Genomic DNA, 25154 nt, shown 5'->3' on the forward strand with positions numbered 1-25154 from the left:
CACACCTCTCAACAGCGCTTTCCAGAGGGATGCAGCCTCAGCACTGAACAGCAGGGTGCTCGTTAAAGAAGTTACGGTGCACACCCAGGGACAGAGTACTGCCTTCAAGTTTGGGCCACAAGGGATGATTTTAATAACAAGGGACAATATATCTGATTAATTATTATGTTAAACAGGTTACAATACAGTATGTAAAAATAGTCCATTTATGGCAAACTTAAATAAAATATGCATTTTGTGACAGTCAAGAGATATAAAGGCTGGGCACAGTGGCTCACACCTGTTATCCCAACACTTTGGGAGGCCGAGATGGGCAGATCACTTGAGGTCAGGAGTTCAAGACCAGCCTGGCTAACACAGTAAAACCCTGTCTCTACTAAAAATATAAAAATTAACCAGGTGTGGTGATGCACACTTGTAATCCCGGCTACCTGGGAGGCTGAGGCGGGAGGATTTCTTCAACCCAGGAGGTGGAAGTTGCAGTGAGCCAAGATCGTGCCACTGCACTGCAGCTTGGGTGAGTGAGACCCAGTTTCAAAAAAAAAAAAAAGGATTTTTTTTTGTAAAGTCAAGTTTATTACGGTGTACTTTACACACAATAAAATTCATCCTTTGTAAGTGTACAGGTCACTAAGTTTCGATAAATGTGTAACCACCAACATAACAATTTCAGCACAAGACTGAAATCTTTTAAAATTATGTTAATAAATGGCTATGGCTAATGTGTTAGTCTGTTTGCATTACTACAAAGGAATACCTGAGACTGGGGAATTTATAAAGAAAAGCGTCTTAATTGGCTCACAGTTCTGCAGCCTGTACAGGAAGCGCAGTGCCAGCATCTGCTTCTGGTGGAGCTTACGATCATGGTGGGAGGTGATGGGGAGCCAACATGTCACATGGCAAGAGCGGGAACAAAAGAATAGGGAGGTGACACACTCTTTTAATCAACCACACCATCCTGGCTAACACAGTGAAACCCCGTCTCTACTAAAAAATACAAAAAACTAGCCGGGCGAGGTGGCGGGCGCCTGTAATCCCAGCTACTCAGGAGGCTGAGGCAGGAGAATGGCGTAAAACCCGGGAGGCGAAGCTTGCAGTGAGTTGAGATCCGGCCACTGCACTCCAGCCCGGGCGACAGAGCGAGACCCCGTCTCAAAAAAAAAAAAAAAAAAAAAAAATTGACCACATTGCTCTCTCATCACCAAGGGGATGGCCCAAGCCATTCGTAAGGAATCTGCCCCCCCCGCCAATCCAATCACCCCCCACCAGGCCCCTCCTGCAACGCTGGGGACCACATTTCAACATGGACATGGAGGGGACACGCATCCAAACCACACCAGCTAATATAATTATTTATTGTCTCCACAGCTACTCTCTTGAATTATTTCATGAATTTGAGAGTTCGTCAGTCGATTCCTTCGGGCAGTATGGGAGCCAGCACCCGCTGAGTGCCTCCACGCGTGAGCGGCTATCACAGGGCTGCGTTTGGTTTCACTTCTTCCTCCAACTCTCAGAGAAAGGTATGATCCCTGTCCCTGTTGTATAGTGAGGAAACTAAAGTCTGGAAGTTAAGCATCCGGTCCCAGGTCACACAGCTGCTAAGAGGATGATCTGGGGCTCAAATCAATGTCAATTCTCACTTCAGAGTTTATGTTATCTCAACACACCACACTGCAAACAACATCACCGTAGTTTGTGTTCTTGGCTAACCGCTTTTCTTCGAGCTTCCTAAAGGACATAAAATGGGAGTGGTGGTCATACCTGTGCCCCCTGGACCCCTCCCCCGTGGCTCTGATGCACAGGGGAGCTGTTGCTCCATAGCTGAGGGCCCCAGGAAAGCCCCAAGGCCCGGGAGGGGCCACTGAGTGTTCAGGTGGGAGAGGCTCCTTCGTCAGCCCTGTCCTGCCTGGTGAATTCTAGGGAAGAACAAAGTGTTGCTAAATGGAAAAAAACGAAAAACAAAAACAGGTTGTAAAATAGTAGATAAGGAATGATCTCACTTACAGAATTATATGTATAGGAATATGCATCCAGCCAGGGCCTGCTGGGGCAGGGCACGCTGTACTCCAAAATGTTACCTCTCCCGACGGGACTGTGAGTAGAAATGCTTTCCTCCCCTTCCCCACCTCTTTTCTGTGACTTTCTATTATTTCTTCCCTAAAGACAGCTGACTATGGGAGAGGTCTTCAGTTCCCCTCTAGGCTCCCAGCTGCCTGCCAAGGCCTACTCCTCTGCGGCTGGCCCAGGGAATTCTTCCATGACACGGCCCACCGCCCGTCTCTTCCTCCTGCTGTCCAGTCAGTATTTTAAGGCACCTATTCTCTGGGTGAAGAAGGACAAGCGGTCTGGTCCCAGGGAGTCCTCCACTCTGGTGGAGGACATATCCACAGCCAACATCAGCCAACAACAATCAACAAAAAAGATGATGTCAGGCAGGGCTGCGGCTGAAAGGCAGTGATTAGGGTGCCTCCTCCACGCCATGGGGTGGAACTGCCGCCTGCACTCTGAGTCCCCCCGCTGGTGCCCAGCTCAATCCCAGGCCCTTTCCAAGAAGCCTTCTCAGAACCACATGCTGTATTTGAATTAAACACACCTGTGTCTGTCTCCCTGTATTTCTGGAGGGCAAGGTCTGGCTCCACCGCACCTCTTGCCCTGTCCCCCGCGTGGGTCCCCTTGCCCTCCACCGCACCTCTTGCCCTGTCCCCTGCTGGACCGTCAGCTCCCTGAGGGCTGGCTCGGTCTCCTTGCATCCTGAAGAGGAACAGCTGTCGCTGTAATCCTTAAAGACCACAGCAAAAACAAGAATGGTCAACATGAAATCTTGTAACACAGGTGCCAATACTGCTGCAAAACAACCAAAAGACCAGAAGGCTGCACACCACCGTGTGACAGCGTGAGAAGGCGACCATCAGTGACTTTTTTTTTTTGTCCGGTATTTTGACAATTTTCTGATATGTTCTTACGTAACTCTTATAATTAAAATAAGTGTTTCATGCAATTCGTTGTCCCCAGGGCTCTGGCATTCTGTCCCACGAGGAGGACTCAACTGAGACTGGGGATTCGAGACAGGGGACTTAGAACGCCCTGAAGGAAGGAGCCTGCAGCACCTGGAGCACTTCAGGCAGCAGAAGCCACAGCCGCTGCCTGTGGGGAAGCAGGTGGGCCGGGCCAGGCCACCCGAGCTCCAGGGCCAGTCAGCCATGAGACTAGGGGACTGAGGACTTGGCCAGGACGGACTTTCCTAGAGGCCCAAGGGATAAAAACAGACCTCATGGCCGGGTGCGGTGGCTCATGCCTGTAATCCCAGCACTTTGGCAGGCCAAGGTGGGTGGATCACGAGATCAGGAGATCGAGACCATCGTGGCTAACACGGTGAAACCCTGCCTCTACTAAAAATGCAAAAAATTAGCCGGGCGTGGCGGTGGGCGCCTATAGTCCTAGCTACTTGGGTGGCTGAGGCAGGAGAATGGCGTGAACCCGGGAGGCGGAGCTTGCAGTGAGCCGAGATCGCGCCACTGCACTTCAGCCTGGGCGACTGAGGGAGACTCTGTCTCAAAAAAAAAAAAAAACAAACAAAAAAAAACAGACCTCATGACCCAAATGCATCATAAAGTCAACCCCGCAGGAGCCCCTGTGATGGCCGGGTTGTCTCGCCCAGAAGTTCCCAAGGGCCCAGAGTTCCAAAGATTTGACCTCGATAAGATCCTTGGGGCTAAAGTGGACAGGTTCCAGCGTGGGGGCTGAGTCTCCCACTGCATGAAGACGGCATAAACCTCTGGGGGTGGTGCTGGTAGTGTGGGCTGGGCTGCTGTGGGGGACCTGTCTGGTTCCAGAAGGCTGAGGACCAGGTGAGAGGGGGAAGCTGCTCGAGGCTGGATGGTGGAGGCTGAGGGACCCCAGCACCTCAAGAACAGAGAAGCCTTTCATTCTTTTCTTAGAATTCTGAAACTTTAAAAAACAAAACAAAACCTCTGCCCAGTGGACAATGTGTCTGATATCATCTATCCTGAGATCTGCTCAGCACTCAATCTCCAGTTTCTAGGAACATTTCTGTCAGTCGTCACTTTCAATGACTTTAAATTTTAATTTTTCTATTATCGAGTCAGATGATCTGATGATGCCGATGCTTCCGGGCCTCTGTGACCCCCTCATGTCTCACTCATGGAGAAGCAGCACACCATCATGAACTGGGACTTGCTGGGGGTCCAGGCCCTGCCCCTCCCTCTGTTCCAAGCCTCAGTTTCCCCATCTGCCTCTCATCCCAAGCAAGGGATCTTACCACCTCCCTCGCCTCTGAGTCCCACTGGCCCAAATGCTGGCCCAAAGCCACTCTCCTTCCCAGAGCATCCTCTCCCTCTTCTTGGCCCATGTAGTTACAGAAACTCAACTCATCCCTCCTGCTGCTCCAGGAAAACCCCAGCCCTGGGTCGCAGCTCTCAGGCTGTTGCTCTCACCCGCCCTGCACCGCCATGTGGCTGAGCCTCAGAACGCTAGCCAGGGCTCAGGCCAGCTTGGAGGAGAGCCAGGCAGTGCCTGTGTGTGAGGCTCCCTCTCTCGGGTCCCTTGTAGGGCTGATCCCTCCCTCTGGGAACGGGAGGGGCTAAAGTCATGGAGGCCAGAAGAGGGGCTTTAGAGGCAGGAGGGAGGCCACAGTCCCGGGACCCAGAGCCTGGCCACCTTCTCCAGAACTGGCCACAGTTTTTGGGCCAGGGAGTTGGCTCCTTACACACCCACAGGCTCCAGATCCTGTCCTTGGGGCAGGGAACAGGAGCAGCTGTCACTGTCTCCACAGGTGATGTCCTTCTGAGGAGCAGCACAGGTGTGCTCTGGCCGTGGCTGACAGAGAGCGTTGGGACACACGCCACCCTCCGGGCAGGCGGGGAGGAAGAGCTCTCCAGGCTGATCTCAGCTGTTACGGGAAGGCTGCGGCTGGACCCTGCCTTGGTGATGCCACTTGCCCCACTGTGTCACCGTCATATGCTCGCCTGTTTGCCTCCTTGATCCAACTGGGAGCTCCTGGGGGGATTATGCCTTACCCATCAATGTGTCCACCGCGTTGGACACAGTATCTGGGACATAATAGGTGCTTTGTAATTGACAGAAGGCACGGAGTGGGTGTTCCATACGCTCCTATGACTCAAGTGGGGCCCCCATGAGGCTTCTCCCACCGACATCCCTCCTCCCCTACCTTAGACGCACAGCCCAGGGCACCATCCAGCTTCCTCGCCATGGCTCAGGACCTGGAGATGCGATTTTTCTGATCTTTAGCCCCAGTTGAGGAATGACCAGAAATAAAGCAACACTAAAACCGGACCAGATGGTGAAAAGCGCTGGACTGATATATATTCACTGTGCACCCAACGTGTAAGCAACGTGTTTGGCTTTCAAATAAGACAAAGACGACCATTGTGTGTATTCCTTCATCTGCAAAAATAATCAGGGCAAACAAAAGAAAGGATGTGAAACACCCTCTAAGAAGGAGAGAAACATCCGAGGGCCTGGAGGAGGCAGCTGGGCCTGCTGGCTTAAGGCTCCTGCACAGAGCCAAGCCGTGACCTGAAGCCAGTGAGCAGCAGAAAACCCCCCAGACAAAGCCAGACCTCCCCAAGAGCCCACATCCCTCCCTCTCCTCCATGGCAGTGAGATTCCCGGAGCACACCAGGCCCAGGGACCTTTCCGGGCAGGCCCAGGTCCAGTGCCTGGCTGACACTCACATGGCCTCCTCGAGGAGGTGATGGGGAATCTTAGAAGGAGGAGGAGTTTGGAATGGAAGGCAAGGGGAAGGCTACCCTGGGAACAAAGGCAACAGTGTTGACTGGCGTCGGGGAGACAGACATGGTGTCTCCAAATCGTCCACTCTTCCCACTGACTGACCCCTCACTGCAACAGGACACAGGGCTCTGCAGGACCCCCAGGTCACAGTCAAGGCAGGGCCACACTGGGGGCTTCCTTCCCAGGTGGGGCTATCCAGTCAGAGACCACCCCACCCCACCTCATCCCCTGAGCCTGCACCTGGGGCCTCAAAGCCCAGGTGAAACCCTGCTTTCAGAGGACACAGAGAAGCACAAGGCGAACAGGGCGGATGATTTAGGAAAAGCTCTTCTTGGAGGAGAGCCAGAACAGGGTCAAAGACAGGGGGCAGGTGGGGACAGAAGCCTGGCTTGTCCACCCGGTTCTGGGGGCACAGTCACCTCCAAGGAGATGATGTGTAGTCCCACCGGCATTCCCCTCCAACCCCGGCGGCCAGCCAGACCCGCTAACCCAAACCGTAAATGGCAGGGCCACACAAACCACATGCCACCCCAAACCCACCCTGCCTGGCCCCAGGGTTCCACCTCCGCTGCCCCACGCCCTGGAAACACCCACCTGCCCACTGGCCTCCTTTGTTTGCTAGCTCCATGCCGGGTCACTGGACCCTGCAGCCTGGAGGTGCCAGCTCTGCCTCGGATCCCACAGGTGAAGGGGGCTGCCCTGTCACACATCCAATTCTGTGACAACCTTAGATGGACCCCCTTAGCTTGGAGATGAGGAAACGGAGCCCCACAGGGATGAAGGACAGCCAAAAGCTGGTGGAAAAGTTAGAACTTGAGCCCAAGTCCTCCCAGAAGGCTGTTGCTACCTGAGAGCCCCCAAGAGCCCCAGGAGCAGGGTGCCACATCTTTGGGATTTTTCAGCAGCTGGTACACCTGTATGGATGGCTCCGAAACACACCCCTGGCAGGCTCCTGTGCCCTGCAAAAGGCCCAGCAGTGACCCCATCATCTGGAGTCTGCCCTATGTGCCCTGGCATTATGGGCAGCCTTGCCTGAGGGCCAGCTCACAGTCACTGCTCAGTTCCCACGTGGTGGACCCTGCTCTTGGGACCAGACAAAGCAGCTGGCCCTCAGCCAGCCCCTCCTCTGCTCCTTGAAGCCTCTTCCTACCTGCATCCAACTAAGTGTTCCCCAGAGAGCCAGCAGGATCTGCACATGAGGGTTTAGGGCTTGTATGGGTTGGAACAAAACAGGCCAGTGTCAAGCCAGCCTGGAAATCCTAACCCCAAAGTCTTCCCCACTGCCAAGTCCCAAGCATGCACCTGCAGGCAGGCATGGGCGAGCACAGGCTGCTTCTCTGTGCCCCTGCAACATACGCAGGTGTCCCACCTGCTCCACGACTGATGGGAATTCGACTGGAAGAAGATAAAAGCAGAGGCGACTTGGGGAATGGGAAGGGAGCCACTACTGAAGGGAAGGAGAAATGCAGGAAGGAGAGTGGAAAGAGGGTGCACAGATTAGCCAGGCATCCCCAGGCATACAAAGGAATGCGGAGACTCCACTTGGGCAGAAGGCCAAGGCCAAATACAGTATCTGTGTGCCTGCCACTCCTGAGGCCTAACCCAGCACATTTCTTGAAGATAAGTGGGCCAGGTAGGCGCCTGCACACTGAGATAAGGGCTAAGTATAGAAGGGGAAAGTTGTTTTTTCCAAAACGTTAAGAAGCACATTTGAAGGAGTAAGGAGGTCTCAAGGACACACTGGGGGCAGCCTAATGAGGCCAGAGCCTCTTCCTTTTTCAAAATTACAAGCTGAACTTCTCAATGCGCAACCAATTCAGGCCTGGTTGAATCTATGCCTCCTTTGAGCTCAATTTCAGCTTTCCCTAGTGGATCCAAACATAGCATATTCATTATTATTTGATTAATAAGGACAGTTTCCAACGGACAAAGTTAGCTGGTTTCACCACCACCTCCTCCAAGAAGGCCTCAGGGATCCCCTCTCAGTTCTCTGCTACATTTAGGCTGCCCCTGAGCCCTATCAGAGCCCACCTCCCTCTGCCTGGAGCCCTTGCTGCTGTTGAACTTGCTCCTGCCTGGGACAGGTGCTCGCGAATGCTGTCAAATGGGCCTGAGCTATGAGGCAGCCAGGAAGTCAGGGCTCCGGCCCCCCCAAGTGTCAACATCCACCTTGATCCAGCCTCCCAGGCCTGAAAGTACTATGGACTCGGAGGCAGACATTCCTGTAGGGCCTCTATAGATTCTGCAGATGCGCGAGGCCAGGGAAAATCCCGAGAGAATTCCTCAAGGGCTGGAGGAAAATCTAACTAGCCACATGCCTGCGGAAGCCGTCACAACCCCTTACAAGGGATATGTGAGCCCTGAGGTCAACAACCTCTAAGAGGCAAGATCAGGGCACAGAAATCAGGCCACGGGCATTATGTGACTCACACGGCAGGACTCAGTGGCCCTCTGCTCCCCTCACCACAGAGCTGGAGGGGAATCCTTGTGTTGCTGCAGCCACCCCGGCACAGGGTTTTCAGCCTGAGAGGGCTTGTCGATGTGATGGGCAGGTTCCAGTGCGAAGGTGGCCGGCCTGAGGCGACCGTGAGTCCTCAGGCTTCCCCTAGTCACAGGACGATGCCATCGGCTGCTGCCAGCTTGGGAGATGTGCTTTTGGGAAAATCAAGTCACCACAGCATTCCCCTGCGGTCTCTCCCCACTCGGTTTAGATGTTGGCGAAGAAAACGGAGCCAGTTACAGCAATGACTTCCAACAGATACAATCAAATAATCTATTCCTGGATTCTGCAAGTACTGAAATGTCGGTAATTCAATTCCTGAAATGCCATTTTGGAGCTGCCGGAGCAGGCTGCGGAGAAAAGCTCAGTAAACACACACATCAGTTCAAGCCCAAACACACACCCACTGACCTTGAGCCCCGGTGCCCGGCGCTGTGCTGAGAGGCCGGCTCCCCAAGGGCGGTCACCACCAGACAGGGCCTGGGGAATGGGCGGTCTAGGAGGGAGGCAGCGGCGACCGCGAATAAATATTGACAATGCTGCAGGAGGCGTGCTGCTGGGAAAATGTGGACGAACTGCACTGAGCTCGAGGAAAGAGTACTCAGTGTGTCTGGGGGAGTCAGAAGGCTCCCAAAGTGGGTTCGACTTACTGTGTGATTAAAAGCCAGGTCAGGGCTGGGAGCTGGGGAAACAGAGAGTTGGGAACCACCCTGCCCTCCAGGAGCTCTGGCCTAGTGAATGCAGACACACGTGTGCTGACACGCATACACACCTGCACACACCTACACACACGCATGCACACACATGCACAAAACCTACACACACTGCGCATGCACACCTACACATGCATATGTGCACACACATGCACACACCTATACATGTGTATGTGCATATGCACACACAGGCACACACCTACACATGTGTACGGACACACATGGAAAGCCTTGGAACTGATGTCACCATGTGCACACACATCTACAACGCACATGTACACACATACACACCTACACACGTATATACACACATGCACACACATGCACACACCTATACACACATCTGCACACACCTACACACGCATATGGGCACACACGCACATACACACATGCAAGCGCACAGGAACACAGTCCCAGGGCAGGCAGAGTACGGGTCGGGGGATCCAGGGCCGGGGCGTGGCCCCAGGGACTGCTCAGCAGTAGAGGCTGCTCATCTCCGAAGCTCTGTCACCCTCCACTCCAGCACAGGGCTCACGCTGACATCAGTTTCAAGGCTTTCCATGCTAGTGTGGGTCATGGGACTGTGATACGGGACAAGGGCTTTTCTGGCACTTTCGACACATTTTTGCTAGGAAGCCTAAAATTTACATCTTTGCTAGGAAGCATAAAATTTACATCTAAACCAACTCGTGGGATGACAGTGATTGTTGCTGCTATTATGATTTTGCTTTACATATTATTATACTTTCTGAAATGTATGAATTGGAGATTAAAATTTTAGTTGAGCCCAGGAGTTTAAGACCAGTCTGGGCAACATGGCAACATCCCATCTCCACAAAAAATTAGCCATGCGTGGTGGCGCACACCTGTAGTCCCAGCTATTCGGGATGGTGAGGTGGGAGGATCACTTGAGGCTGGGAGTTTGAGGTTGCAGTGAGCTATGATCGAGCTTGCACTCTAGCCTGGGTGACAGAGCAAGACTCTATCTCAAAACAACAACAAAATCCCCCCTTAAAACCACACTACCATCTGCCCATCATCTGTATATTAAATATCTAACTGTAAAAATTCTCAGCCTATTTTGAGAGACGAAGTTACCCTCAAGTCCCAAGCAGATGACAATAAACTGGAAAAGCAATGGGAAATCTCCAGACAGAACAATCTCCCTCCGACTCCCCAACATGTCTCAGGGGGTCACATCCAGGTCCTCCACCAGATGCTCCTCCCTGTCTCTGTCGGGCCATCTGGAGGGTGTCAGATCAGCTGGGCGAGCAAGGGCAGGGCCAGCCTCACTGTAGGATCTCAGGCAGTCTCCTCGCAGAGCCAACGTCCTTGTCCTAACACATCGAGGGACCCGGCATCCCCCACCCCAGGAAAATCCTGGGCCTACACAGCCCCCTCAAACAAGGTCACTGTATGAGACATACTCAGAGCTGCCCCCGGCCCCAGCATCCTTGGATCTAGCAGTGGAATAGTTGGTGCCTGCACCGTGCTGTGGTGGGAGGCCCAGAGGTGAAGGTGCAGAAAGCCCACACCATAGAGCTCCTAGTGGAGAAGACTGGAGTGGAAGTTCACAGTGCAGGAAGCCTGGGGCTGGGAGCCAGGGCAGGCACCAGAGAAGGTCTCCAGACCAAGCTTGAGCTGCGGGGCGGGAGTCGGATCATGGCCAGCACTGTGAGCTTGGTATGGGTGAGTCTCCTGATGCCAGACAGATGTGCTCTTGGAACAGCTGTCTGTGAACCTCATCTGGGAGAATCAGATCTTTATTTAAAGCAAATTAAGCGACTGGGCATGGTGGCTCATGCCTGTAATCTCAGCACTTTGGGAGGCCAAAGCAGGTGGATCACCTGAGGTCAGGAGTTCGAGACCAGCATGGCCAACACGGTGAAACCCCGTCTCTACTAAAAATACAAAAATTAGCTGGATGTGGTGGCGGGTGCCTGTAGTCCCAGATACTCAGGAGGCTGAGGCACAAGAATTGTTGAACCCAGGAGGGAGAGGTTGCAGTGAGCCGAGATCACACCACTACACTCCAGCCTGGGCGACAGAGAGAGAACTGTCTCAAAATAATAATAATAATAATAAAAGAAAAGAAAAGAAATTATGAGACTTTGCTCCTTAATGGACCCAAACACACACCCACTGACCTTGAGCCCCGGTGCCCGGTGCTGTGCTGAGTGGCCGGCTCCCCAAAGCCGGCCACCACCAGACGGGGCCTGGGGAACGGGCGGTCCAGGAGGGAGGCAGCGGCGACTGCGAATAAATATTGACCACGCTGCGGGAGGCGTGCTGCTGGGAAAATGTGGACGAACTGCACTGAGCTCAAGGAAAGAGTACTCAGTGTGTCTGGAGGAGAGAGCGCCTCCTCACGAGGCATGCATCCCCGGTCTATATCATGTATAGCCATGGGAGGCCGAGGACACACGGTGTGGGCTCAGCACCCAGCAGGCGAGGCTCGCTTACGGAAAGGGAGCAAGAGGACCTCAACCCAGAATGCAGCAGGCCTGAGTCCGGTCCAGAGGGCCACCTGCACCCCCTCACACCCTCTTCTCCAAGCCTCATCACTGAAGTGAACACAGGAGGGCCCACACAAGCGGGTGTAGGCAGCCTGAAGGAGGGTGGGCGGGGCCACCAAGCACCTGTTAGCTGTTGCCATGTCTTAGGCTTTGAAGCAGCTAAGGGGGAGGGAGGTGTGTGGTTGGGGGTTGGGCGGGACATCACAATGCCAGGGCTGAAGGGGAACAACCCAAGGTTAGGTGGGAAGAGAGACAATGGCTCCTGGCTGCAGCCTCCAAGAAAAGCCATCCATGGGAGACCCACTTGTCCCTCCCCAAGCCTTCGACCCTCTCTACCTCCAACTCCTGCACAGACTCCAGGCTGTCTGTTCAAACAGCTGGCACCTCGTCTGTCCACCTCCATGATACAAGGTGTATTTATTTCCAAGAACATGCCCCAGAGGAGGCTGGGGCTCTTGCAAGTACCGCCCCACCACCTGGAGGCAGGTGCACAGTGAGGGCACCCACTGGATGACCAAGATCCCAGCTGTCCTGAAATGCCACCCAATACCATCCAAGAGGAGCGAGGTCAGGGTCGGAGGCCTAGACCTCCCTAGAGGCCTCCATTTCTTCTTCCGTACATGAGGCGGCAAAGTTCAGAACTCAGGGCGGGTGCTGTGGACACTCTCTCATGTACAGATTGGGGGAGGGGTGCATGAATCCCTTCCACCAAGCACCTGGAACTCTGGGAGATTTTCAGGCTGGTGGACAGAGGCATCAGGACATGCACACCTGGTGGCACCTGGGTGACATCACAGAGATGCAGAGGCCCCACAGTGGACAGGACTTGAGGAGGAGGGGCTTGGTCCTCCTACCTCAGAGAGGGAGAAAAGGACCTAAGACAGGGGAGGGACGGCCAGGTGCAGTGACTCACACCTATAATCCCAGCACTCTGGGAGGTCGAGGCAGGAGGATTGTTTGAGCCCAGGAGTTTAAGACCAGCCTGGGCAACATGGTGAAACTCATCTTTACAAAATACACAAAAATTCGTCTGGTGTGGAGGCGCACACCTGTAGCTACTTGGAAGGCTGAGGTGGGAGGATCACCTGAGCTGGGGGAGGTCGAGGCTACAGTGAGCCATGATAGCACCACTGTGCTCCAGCCTGGGTGACAGAGTGAGACACTGTCTCCAAATAAAAAAAAAAAAAAGAAAAAAAAGGAGGCGGGCCCTTAGGAAAGGAGGCAGTCAGGGCTGGGGAGGGAAGTTCCATAGAAACCAGCCCAAGGGAAGCAATGAGGAGTCTCCCCCGGGACTTACCCAATAGGCCTCCTCGTGCCCCACACAGCCTCCAGCCTCTGTCTCCCTGGCCATCGCATTCCACATCACTGGCCTTGGGGCCCCTCCCTTCCCAGGAGGTTTGGGGAAGGAGGAGGGGGACATCGCGCCCTCACCTCTCGGTCCTCAGGGCTCTGTCCAGTCCTTACTGCTCAAGAAAACACACCTCAGGTTCCTGGAGGGACCCCCGGCTACCAGGCAGAAGTGGGGGCTCTGGGCCCAGCTCCCAAACTCAACCCCAGGCAGACACCCCGCTCTAGGTGCTCTCCAGGACCTTTGCTGCCCATGTGCAGGGAGCCTGTGCACCCAGGCAGGGCAGGAGGACAAGGTCACTACCCTCTCCAAGGTCACTGCAAGCTCCTCCCAAACTGAGGCCTGGAGGCCCTAATACAACCCACTCCCAAGGTCCACCCCTCCTCCAGGTGGCCTGCCCCACCACGCTGGGACCAGTGCCCTTCCCTGTGTGTCCCACCCCACCACCCAGCCACGCACCTGGAATCACCAGGCACAACAAAGGCCTCCCTGAGCACCAGCTGAGCCGGCTCAGGGCCCTAAACGCTTACCAGAAGCAGGCAACCCCGACAGTCCCTAAAACAGAAGGGGCAAGACTGCCCCATAACAGACCAGAGAACCAAGGCTCAGAGATGGGAAATGACTCATCCGAGGCCACGCAACCCACACAAGGCCTGGAGATCCGAAACGAGCCCGGCTCCCCAGCCTTGCTGTGCCCAAACTGCGACTGACCTCAGAGCCACCTACGGAGCTTGTTTAAAATGCAGACTCCCGGCCCCACCCTGAAGATTCGGCTTCAGCAGGTCTGGGATGACCCAGGAATCTGCACCGCTCCCCAGTGGCTCTAATAGGAGGCGGCTTCGGGTCACACACTTCCCAGAAATACAGCTACACCACATGAGTCTCCAGACCTGAAATGCCACATGTGGAGGGTATACCCAGGACTGTATCAGAAGCATCCCAAAAGATTCTTTCTGGAAGCTCCTACAAACAGCCAAGAAAGCCCCAAGGTTCTTCAGTTGACCCAAGTCATCAGAGCAGCAGAAATGTGGGTGCTGGACAGTAACCCTCTGCCCAGCACCCCCAGCAGCTACTGCCCACCTGTCACACTGTGGAGCTCTTCAAGTCAGAAATATTTTTCTTGCCATGGCGTGGCAGTGGACTCAGAAGGGCTCCAGGGGAATCAGTCTCCCACCACTCTGCCCCCTAATGCACTTACGAAAATAACAACCCTCCCATCTCAAGCCTACCTGAAAAAAAATCAGATACAGTATGGGTTAGAGTGAGAATGGGTTTTACTTTTTATTTATATTTATTTATTTTGTTTGAGACAAGGTCTTGCTCTGTCGGCCAGGCTGGAATGCAGTGGTATGATCATGGTTCACTGCAGTCTCGACCTCCTAGGCTCAAGTGATCCTCCCACCTTGGCCTCCCAAAGTGCTGAGATTACAGGCGTGAGCCACTGAGAGAACCATCAAAGGTGCGCCTCGCTGTGTGACTCTGGGAAAACCACTTTCCCTCTCTGGACCAGGGATTCCCCAGTCCTACTGTCCTCTGAGGTCCCTCTCTCCTCAGGAATGGTCCAAACTCATCCTCTCTAACACAGGCCACGGCTGTGCGAAAGCCACCATTCAACCCAGTCTCATGACTCAGCGCTCCTACCTGACGCAGGGGCTTCCGGCTTCCCTCCTCAGCGACTGGGCTGGGGAAGGTGCCAGGAGAGCCCCTCTATGAACAGACTCGCATTTGGGATGCCTCAGGGCTGCCCTCCCTTCTCTCCCAAAGCAGCAGAAATGGGATCCCGACCTGCAGATAAGCAGCCTGGGGCTGATATGTCCCCAGCGAGGCTGCCAAGTGGCAGAATGTGACAACAAACACCGTGGAGGCCTTCCCCTTCGCCCGGCTCACCTTTCCTTTCCTGAAGGAACGAAGCAGACACGCTCCTTCCCTGTTCTCTCCTCCTCTTGCTCAGCCTGGCCCCCTGCATTCCGGGAGGTCTATCCACAGGATAGAGCTCAGGCTGGCCTCTCTCTGGAGCCAGAACTCAGGCATTCGAGGCTCTGCTTGCTGTCATGTGGCCCTCCTGGACTGCTGCCCCCCACACTCCTGCCTCCGCCCCCCAGGCTGCCACTCCAGGACTGAATGCCAACAGCTCATTCTCGACACCTGGGTTCCGAAGCTCCGTTTGCCTCCATGAGGCTGGCACACAGCAGATGCTCAGCAGACTCGCTGGCAAACTGGATACAATGGCAGCAGAGACAAGTGAACCAGCTCCACAGCCCCGCCCATCACTTACTAGCTATGCGATCTTGGGCACATGACTTAACCTCTCTGAGCCTCAGTTTCCTCATTTTAAAAGAGAGATGAGAATCCCAATTCATAAGATTATTGTAAGAATTAAATTAGCTAATGTCAGTCACGCACAGCAGCTCACGCCTGTAATCCCAGCAGTTTGGGAGGCCAAGGCAGGTGGGTCACTTGAGGTCAGGAGTTTGAGGCCAACATGGTGAAGCACCGTCTCTACTAAAAATACAAACACTAGGCAGGCGCGGTGGCGGCGCCTGTAGTCCCAGCTACTCAGGAGGCTGAGGCAGGAAAATCGCTTGAGCCTGGGAGGCAGAGGTTGCAGTGAGCCGAGATCGTGCCACTGCACTCCAGCCTGGGTGACAGAGTGAGACCCTATCTCAAAAAAAAAAAAGAAAAATTAAGAAGTTAGCTAATGTACATGAAAGCATCTGGCAAGCCTTCGAGAACTATGGAAATGTTATTTATGTGATTATCAAGAGATAACGGCCGCCTTATGAGAAATCCTAGCCCTCTGATGTATTAGGGTAATACTGACAACATAAGAAGGGCTTTCACACATATGTACATGGCTGAGGAAATCAGTTTAAAAGAATTAATGAATCATCCGCCTCAAGTCCCTAAACCTGACTGCTTTCACAAGAACAATGAGAAGATAAGTCCTCAGCTAGACAGCTGGGATCTGTCAGGACCCTCCGCTGGCATTTTTCCCTTCCAATAATTTGAAGGCAATTAGGGCAACTGATTAAAATTCCAGAGACAGAACAAAACAAAGCATGACTGATCTGTGCACTCTCCTCATTAGACGATGAGGCCAAAGTGGAACCAGCCTGCTCTCTCTCTCTCTCTCTCTCTCTCTTGCTCTCTCTCTCTCTGGGATCCACCCATCCCCCCACCACCCCTCTACAACCATTGCCTGGGCTCTCCCCACAAGCCCAAACACCCACCCGGGAGCCCACGGACTCGTTTGGAAAACCACACTGGCCACCGTCCAGCACTGGGGAGGCCAGACACACTGGGCTTTCCAGGGCAGTCTCACCTGTCTCCTCTAGTATGACAGAAAAGGAGTCCCCCCAGCCAACAGGCTCAGGACCCGTGTCCGGCTACGTCATTCCCACGGATCCCAGCCCGCAGAAAACGCAAGGCACACACCAGATACCCAGGAGGAGACTGTGGAGAGAATACTGCTGGACAGGCAAACAAAAGCATATTCAGAATGTCCAAAGGCACGCAGTGAGGAGAGAGACAGAAAGCCGGGGAGGACGGAGCAAGCAGGCCAGACAGGAGGGAGAGGAGAGAAAGGAGAGGAGAGAAAAGAGAGGAGAGGAGAGTCCCAGGTTAACTATGCTGGGATGGGTAGAGGGCTCAGGTCTCACCAGGAAAATGGCTGGTTTCCTGTCACAGGGGATTCGTTTTCCAAAGGAATGTGTGATAAGATTCAGTTAAGGCCAGGCGGCACGGGTAGCTCATGCCTGTAATCCCAGCACTTTGGGAGGCCCAGGTGGGCGGATCACCTGAGGTCAGGAGTTTCAGACCAGCCTGGCCAGCATGGTGAAATCCCATCTCTACTAAAAACACAAAAATTTTGCCAGGTGTGGTAGCCAGTGCCTGGAATCCCAGCTACTCGGGAGGCTGAGGAATGAGAATCGCTTGAACCCAGGAAGGCGGAGGTTACAGTGAACAGAGATCGCGCCACTGCACTCCAGCCTGGGTGACAGAGCGAGATTCCAACTCAATGAAAAAAAAAAGGATTCAGTTAACGTCCACCCAGCAAGTGGAGGTTCTGTTCTGTTTCTGTTTTCCATTTCTCCATCTTCCGTATTTGAGCTGATTCACTTTGTGAGAGAAGTCTCCTATGAAACGGGACGTCAGGGACTCTCCAAGGCCCTTCGGCTCACCCTGCCTGGGAGTCTAGGGAACTTCTCTTTCTCTTGGATGAGGCTCTTGGTGCCTGCTGTCTGGAATTCCCTTCCCTGGTGGCGCACCTCTCCCTTGCCAGCCCCTGGAGGCTGCAGCAGAGTCACCTGACACTGTCTACTCAGGGGCAAGTGAGGACATGGGTCCTTGGCACCACGCTTCCTCCAGCAAAGCTCTTCCCAGGGTCCGATGCCTGCTGGGCCAGGAGCCCGTGCTGGGGCCCGACACCCCACGCAGTGAAGAATGAATGAATAAATGAGTGACGGTGCTGCTCAGCCCACATCAAACCTGGCGGGCACTGTGGACCTGGCGGGCGCTGTGGACCTGGCGGCGCTGCAGAAGGAGGCAAGAGGCAGGTTCAGAGTGTGTAAGCTGAGAGGAGACGCAGCCTGCTCTGAAAACGGCACTCGCTATATTATCACAAATACATCAATAAAACCGCCACCACTGCGGGGGATGCGGGGATCTGGGTAAGGCCCCTTCCTCACAGTAGAGAGGTGCTGGCCTGGCCTTGCCGCCGCCCTTCAGGGAGTGTGGTCTGCCTGCATTTGGAGTGGGATTGCCAGTCACTGAGTAGACCTGGAAGGCCACCAGAGCTTGGTGCAGGGACGCAGGGACGACCCTTCCTTCCTCCGGCCCGGGGATCTAAAGAGTTCCAGGCCCTCACTGAGACCACAGCCCCAACTTCATCCTCAGGCCCCCTGGGAAGTGGGGTCCCCAAGGGACAGAGGGTGGAAGACATGTTCCCTCTGGCCCAGCTCTGCCTCGAATCCTGTGCTCTCACAGAGGCCATGAGGCCGGGGCCTGCAGGGATCTTCCTCTGGGAACAAAGACATCTCAACTTCTTAATCTCTGAGTTGGATTCTCCTGCCTGCAGGGGCTAGAAGGGAAAACAGAGATGAGAGGAACCAGGTGCCATGGAGCCACTAGCCCCTGCCAGCCGCAGGGTCCAGAGCGCCCCCCGCCGCCCACCTCACCCTCGCCGGGCCAGCCTGCAGCAAACATAGGCACACATCAGACACCCATGGACACCAAGGGAGCGGCCACCAGGAATTTCAGAAAACAGCAGGAAAATGTGGCTGTGAAACGGGAAAGGTTCCCTTGTCCCCCTCACAGGGCATGTGATGGGGGTGTGGCTCGCTTCTTTAGTGTCCCACTGCTCAAACCTCTAGGGGAGCAGACAGACGGGCAGACTGCGACGCTCCGACCCCACGGCAACGTCTAGGGGCGAATGTCTACAGCTGAAGGCCCAGTGGGCGTGTGTTACAGGGTGCTCTTTTAGTTTGCCATCTGTAGGCAGCTTGTGTTAATCAGCTCAATTAGACCCCTGCCTTATCACAAGGACAAAGGGCTTTCTGTATCCCTGGTTCTCGCCTTGGTGTACAAGAAGAGTCAGATCACACGTAGGCTCCGAGAAAGAGTGCAAGGTTTTATTGAGCTCCCCCAGCAGATGGGGGAGCCAGAAGGGAGATGGCTTTCCCGACTCTTCTCCGACCACCCTGGCCAAACTCCACGTCGTTCTGCTGATCAGTGACCTGCCAGCGTGCCGGCGTCCGTCGTGTGCTCTTCCCCAGGGCGTGCTCCCCTTGACGTCCTCTCAGCATCCAGCCATGTGTGTCTTCTTCCACCCACGTGTTCCTCTCAATGTCCAGTGGCTTCTGTGTGTGCCTGCTAGGGTCTTGCGGCTTTTATAGGCACAGGATGGGGATGTGGCGGGCCAGGGTGGTCTTGGGAAATGCAGCATTTGGGTGTAAAGGCAGGAGTGCCTGTCCTCACCTAGGGCCATGGGCATGGGCCCGGGGGTGGAGCCCTCGCCGGGGACCCGCCCTTCTCCGCCCAGCACTTCCCTGCCCCACCTCCGCATCAGCTGGGTGTTCAGGACCAGTCTGGACAACATAGTGAGACTCCAACTCCATTAACAAAAAAGGAAGAAGCAGTTGAGATTGCAACACTACTGATTTGTGCTTGTTTCCCTCCTCATCCTTTCTATCACAAAATAGGGCCTGACCACCTGCTAATACTGCACATCTATCCTGTTTATTCAAGTGGGGCCAGAATCATCCAGCCATCGGCCACGATTTTAGCCAGAAGCTGGCACCGAGCCTTCTCCTTCTTCCAGCAGTTCCTCCAGGCACAGGAGAAAGGCGCCTTCCACCAGGGCTGCTATACAGCACGGGGCTGTGTTGGACACGTGAAAGGGCCAGGGTTTCAGCCTGGAGCTGGTGCCAGCTCAAGGTCACAGCTTGTTTTCCTCAGGGGACCCCTGGGTAAAAGGTGACCTGGGGGTAGGCCAGGCGTGGCCCCCTCCCTCTCCCTTCCCAGCTGCTCCCGCTTTCTGGCACAGCACACTTTTTTTTTTTTTTCTGCCTAAAGAAGTCACTGCTGCTTCCTAACAGGAGGAAGTTTTGTTGTTGTCACAGTGTGGGGATGGGATTACGTAGGGAGGAAAAACACGCTTTCTTGATTTTCTTCTGTAAACTGCAGGCGGGGAAAACAAAGCAAGTAAACAACTGTTCTACAAACACCTTGTGGGGAGGGAGGTCGTGATATTTACAAGAACATCGGCTTTCTGCTGGATTTCCATTTGGAGGGATCTAATAAAGATGCAGGAGGCATTTCTGCTCTTCCTAATACACTTCTCGGAGGAAACGCTGTCACAGGCGACCATCTAAAGCCAATCAGAGCAGAATTCTGCCATGGACGAGCCCCACAGGGTCCACTCCCTCCGCATCCCCCTGGGGTGGTTCCTGGGCCCCTGCCACAGCTTCCCTGGCCCACATCAGCACCACACAAGGTAAAGACATGGCCTCAGATGAAGAGGAAAGATAACAGGGCAGAAGAACGGGGGAAAGCAGGCGGGAGAAAGAGCAAAACCGGAGAGCTGACAACCCGGGCTGCGTCAGGGGTTGAGAACCTGGCCATCTGGCCATCACCTGCTACTGGCTGGCCTGGCTTGGTGGGTACTGCACGCCTCTCACATCCCACCTCAGCCACCCTCACCTTTACTAAAAGGAGGCTATTCCTCGAAAGGAGAGCACTGGCCCTGAGGAGGAACAGAAGGCTCCTACGCCATGCCTGGACAGCATCGCCATCTTGGTTTTAGACACAGAGTCTCGCTCTGTCACCCAGGCTGGAGTGCAGTGGTGCAATCATAGCTCACTGCAGCCTCCACCTCCTGGGCTCAGGTGATCCGCCTACCTCAGCCTCCCAAGTAGCTGGGACTACAGGCATGTGCCACCACGGCTAGGTAATTTTGCATTTTTTGAGGTGATGGGGTCTTGCTATGTTGCCCAGGCTACCATCACTATTTTAAAACACTCTACTGATGCGGATATGCAGCTGGGATTTGGAGATGGGTGGCCCCGCAGGGAGGAGTCTGTGGGAGAACGGACAGGGGCCCAGGCAGGGGTCCACCTGGAGGGAGGGGGAGGCCAGGGCCTGAGGGAACACCAAGAGCATGGCTGGGCCCGGGAGCCCACAGGTGAGAGCATCTCAGCATCTCCGCCTCCCTGACTCACACACTGGGGGACGTGATTTCCTGTTGGCCAAGCACCAGGTGGTGTGGTGTGTGGGGCACAGGGCCTGGCAATGGAGCCAGATAGACCTGGGTTCAAATGCCACCTTATACCTAGGACCAGTTACTTAATCTTCCCGTGCCTCAGGCTCCTCACCTGTCATTCAAGGAAATGCCACGTCAGGGAGTGGCTGCAGGATGGAAGGGGACAGTGGGTGTGCCCCCCACCACCCTCTGAGTCCCACTGTCCTGGCACACACCGTCCTCCCTCAAGCTTCTCCCCTGGCTCTTACCCCAGTCTAGTCTTCAAGTCCCAGTTCAAAACCAATTCCCCAATTCCTCAGGCAAAAGGGGTCTCCACTATGGACTCTCTTGGCACCGAGAGGCATCCTGTGACCTTTAGCACTCTCACGCTGCGCTCATGATTCACTATAGGCCCGCCTGTCTTCTCTTCCAGGCGAGTGGGAGGGTTAGTGGCCTAGGAGCTGCTGTCCGCCTTGCTGGGCATCAGTTTAAACAGAAAACAGAGATAATACCTGTCTCATAGGGTTGTTGCTGGACTCAGAAGAGCAAATGAATAAATGAACTGGCGCTTCCCTCGCCAGTTAGTAACGAGTATGTTTTGCCAAAAGACCCACAAATCAATACCATCCCAGCTACTCTGTGTGATCCCCGGGGTAAATTACTGAGCTGTGACTAGTGTTGCCGGGAAGAGAATGCACTCTCCAAGCCTGAGCCCAAGGCTGTCACTAGAACATGTCCTCCGGCAGGGGCTCCCGGTGCCAAATAAGAGGAAAGTAGGTACTAGTTTCTGAGAAACTCATAACAGTGTCCTGTGCGTCCCCTACTCAGACCCAAAAGAAACCTTCACAAGGTTACTCTGTATCTATTTAGAAAAAAAAAAACGTGTCCATCTCTGTGGTGCCTAATCTTCAAATGCTTTTGTAAACTGCTCCCCAATCTCCTTGAGCCCTGGGCAGTGAGCAAGAACGGAGGAGGTGACACAGTTATTGATTTTCCCAGCCACTCTCCGGGTGTCCCTGCATAAGCCCACAAAGTTGCAGCAGTGTCTCCAGGAAAACTAAACCCTCTTTACTGCTGCACACTGAACAACTTCTTACGTTTTCCAGAATGCTGAAGATTCACAACCCAGCTACTTTTGAGTGATCAGTGGTGTGGCTTCCCGGCAAACTCTTATGCACCCTTCAAAGCCCAATTCAAATGTCTCTTCTCTTTGCTGCTGCCACCACCTGGCCCCAGGAAGATCCTGCCAGCTGTTCCCTTGGGCTTTAAACACACGGTGCACGTACCCACTTTGCACGCGGTGCAGGTGCCCACTTTGCACGCGGTGCACGTGCCCACTTTGCTTCCTATCCTTCTGCTAGTCTGTGCCCTGCCTGGGCACAGGCCATCATCCTCCTCATCTTCATCTCCACAGCACCTAACACAGTGCCTGGTGCATACTGGGTGCTCCGGGGTTGTTGAATTGAAGGATCTATGAGAAGGGGACCACAACTTGCAAAGCAAACGTCGCATCATTAAGTTCGAACACCAGGTCAGCACGTAGGGCTGCGTATGTAAGATCAGACACACTTGGAAAACCCAGGGCACTTATACAATAAGCTCCCATCCATATCCTCCCTCCTTGGAGCCTATGCAAGAACCCAGAAAGAAGTAAAAGTAAAATATGTAAACAGTAGTTTTTGAGCAGTTAAAATTCCTGTCTCTGCCTCAGCACATTGGACAATGGAAAGAATGTGAGAAGCACAGCCAAGGGTCCGGGATTTGAGTCCCGACACCTCGGCCATGGCTGTGCAATGAGCCCTGGGAGCCCTGCCTCTGTAAAAAAAACCAATGATCCCTCCAGGACACCCTGGTGAGTCAACCTGGGAGGTGGCTGACCATGACCGTGGCCTCAATTTGGCCAAATTGACATTGGTTTCAGCCCAGAATTCGCTAGAAGAGACTGAAGACTCTGTTCAAGTGAACAGTTGAGCAAAGCGTCTCCTTACAGTACAGGGAAGAAAGCAGGCCCTGAGAAGCTTCCAGAAGGTCCTCTGAAGTGCCTGAAATGCAGGAGGACCTTAGAACGTATTTGTGGAATGAAGAAAGAGGAGATGTAGGATTGTATGGCTGAAGGGCTGCACCTGGAGAAGACAGAGAGGACTTGTGCTGGGCCTGAGGGGTTGAGAAGATGAGTGAGTTGAGGCTTCAGGAAGAACAAGCTAAGGAAGGATTAAGCAGCAGAACTACATAATTCGACTGCTGGAATGCATCGCCGCGGGAGGAGTGAGGGCCTTGCCACTGGAGAAATGCAAGCCCGGAGGAGATGACAGATCACATCACAAAACCACAGTAAAAAAGATCCAAGTATGGGGACTTAGCATAAAAAAAGTCCCTCAACCTAGGGATCCAGCATTCCACATTCTAGACCAGGGGTCAGCAGATCTCTGCCTGCTGCATGAGAGCAGCCAGACACAATGACATAAAGCAAATGGGTGTAGCTGTTCCAATACAATTTTATTTGAGACCAGGTGTGGTGGCTCACACCTGTAATCCCAGAACTTTGGGAGGCTGAGGTGGGAAGATTGCTTGAGTCCAAGAGTTCAAGACCCATCTGGGCAACATAGTGATACCTCGTCTACTAAAACTCGAAAAAATTAGCTGGGCATAGTGGCACACGCCTGTGAGGCTGAGGCAGGAGGATTGCTTGAGCCTGAGAAGTTGAGGCTGCAGTGAGCCCTGCTCACGTCACTGCACTCCAGCCTGGGTGACAGAGCAAGATCTTGTCTCAAAAAAATAAAAAAATTTTAAAAAGAAACCTGCCCAGAGTCTGGCCCTACGTGAAAAGCTGACCATTTCAGTCCTGCCTTCTCTAAAAGACAAACCAGTTGTCAGGGGCCACTGGCCCTGAACCAGTATCCCCACACCTGCAGACAGGGCCCCCCACGACAGCAGTGGCACAGGAGCTCGGCAGAAAGAGAAGGACGGCACTGGGGGCTTCTCTGCACTACAGGCACTCGTTCAGAGGATGGGCTTTCCTTCTGAGACTGTGCCTGTTCTGGTGTTTAATGTCCTTGGTATTAATATGATAAAGAATAACAGCCGGAAACCATCATTCTCAGCAAACTATCGCAAGAACAGAAAACCAAACACCACATGTTCTTACTCATAGGTGGGAATTGAACAATGAGATCATTTGGACACAGGAAGGGGAACATCACACACCGGGGCCTATTGTGGGGAGGGGCGAGGAACAGCATTAGGAGATATACCTAATGTAAATGATGAGTTAATGGGTGCAGCACACCAACATGGCACATGTATACATATGTAAGAAACCTGCACGTTGTGCACATGCACCCTAGAACTTAAAGTATAATAATAAAAAAATTTTTTTTAAAAAAAGAATGATAGTAGGTCCCGTGTGCAATGCACTTACACAGGCCTCAGCTGCTTCTCAGACAAACCTGTGCCCAGCACGCCAAAAACATTGCCCATTTGACAGATGAGGAAACTGAGGTGCAGAAAGGCATAGCAGCCCTTTTTCTGAGTCTCCTCGCAAATCAACAGCAGAAATGAGAACTGCATCAGCATGACTGCCTGCCAGCTCAGGACACGGGATTCATTCTTCCCTTACCCTAACCTGGTCAACCAAAATTCCAACCCCCTTTCTCTGCAGAGCTGACAAAGCATCATTTTCATGAAGAGTCTTCTCGTTCAGTGACCAGTGCCTGTCAAAAAGCATTCCGTATCCACACGGCTCTGAATTTTTTCTAATGTCAGGAATGGTACCCACCTTTAAAGAGCTTCCTAGTTGGCCAGAAAGTCTAGAAGAGTCTTTTCATTCTGCTACAGAGAGGGCCAAGGGCTGGAGTGATCTCTGTGTGCTCCAAAGGCCTAGGCAGAGCTGAGAAAGACTCCAAAGGTCCCTCCTGCTGGGGGGCACCAGGCCCTCAGCTCCCTCCCCAGCTCTCCCTGGGAGGGCCTGAGCTGGCTACTGCGGCTCTCCTAACACCCTGCCATTGAGACGCCCATGAGGAGGAGAGCTAAGCATGGCCTAACCAAGGAACCAGATCCCAGACATACCCAGGGGACTGCAGAGGAAGGGATAGGCCTGGATCTTGCCCCAGCATGCATGGCCTCTGCTGATGGCACAGCTGCTGGAGGAAGAAGTCAACTGCTTCCAGGAGGATTAATTTAGATCCAAACATAAACCCTACGGGGACATCAGCTCTTAAGAAAGAGAGATTTAAGACTAGAATGGAAAAGTTTTAGCAGAGCATGGGTGGGAATCAAGGTGTCCTCTCTCTCCTGAGAAGGGGCTACAAGAGATGGGGAAGGGAAAAAGGAAGGAAGGTCCCAAACAGGCTGATTGAGAGGAAAGTAAGAACCTCCCTTACCAGAACAGTGAGATGGGGAGAGGGAAGGTGGGTGGGAGCTATATGGATAGGCAGCAACACTTGTGGTTCACATACCATACAATTCACATATTTAAATTCAATGGTTGGCTGTGTAATCCCAGCACTTTGGGAGGCTGAGGCAGATGGATCACTTGAGGTCAGGAGTTTGAGACCAGCCTGGCCAATAA

At 53.7% G+C, this 25154-nt stretch overlaps 1 protein-coding gene across 4 annotated transcripts in view; it reads right to left on the bottom strand.

The window, feature by feature from the left end:
- Positions 1 to 25154, bottom strand: part of HPCAL1 (hippocalcin-like 1) — a 120991-nt gene that overhangs the window by 47692 nt on the left and 48145 nt on the right. For 2 of the 4 annotated variants that reach the window (XM_011960912.1, XM_011960914.1), the window contains exon 1: positions 8203 to 8848. The exons of 1 other annotated variant lie outside the window; for it this stretch is intronic. The gene's annotated coding sequence lies outside the window, so the exon portion shown is untranslated. Of the gene's footprint in view, positions 1 to 8202; positions 8850 to 25154 lie in introns of those variants that run through there. One more of the 4 variants, XM_011960911.1, reaches the window with a different exon arrangement.

This window comes from Colobus angolensis, unplaced genomic scaffold (genome assembly GCF_000951035.1).
Source record: "Colobus angolensis palliatus isolate OR3802 unplaced genomic scaffold, Cang.pa_1.0 Scaffold53, whole genome shotgun sequence".
Classification (NCBI taxonomy): domain Eukaryota; kingdom Metazoa; phylum Chordata; class Mammalia; order Primates; family Cercopithecidae; genus Colobus; species Colobus angolensis.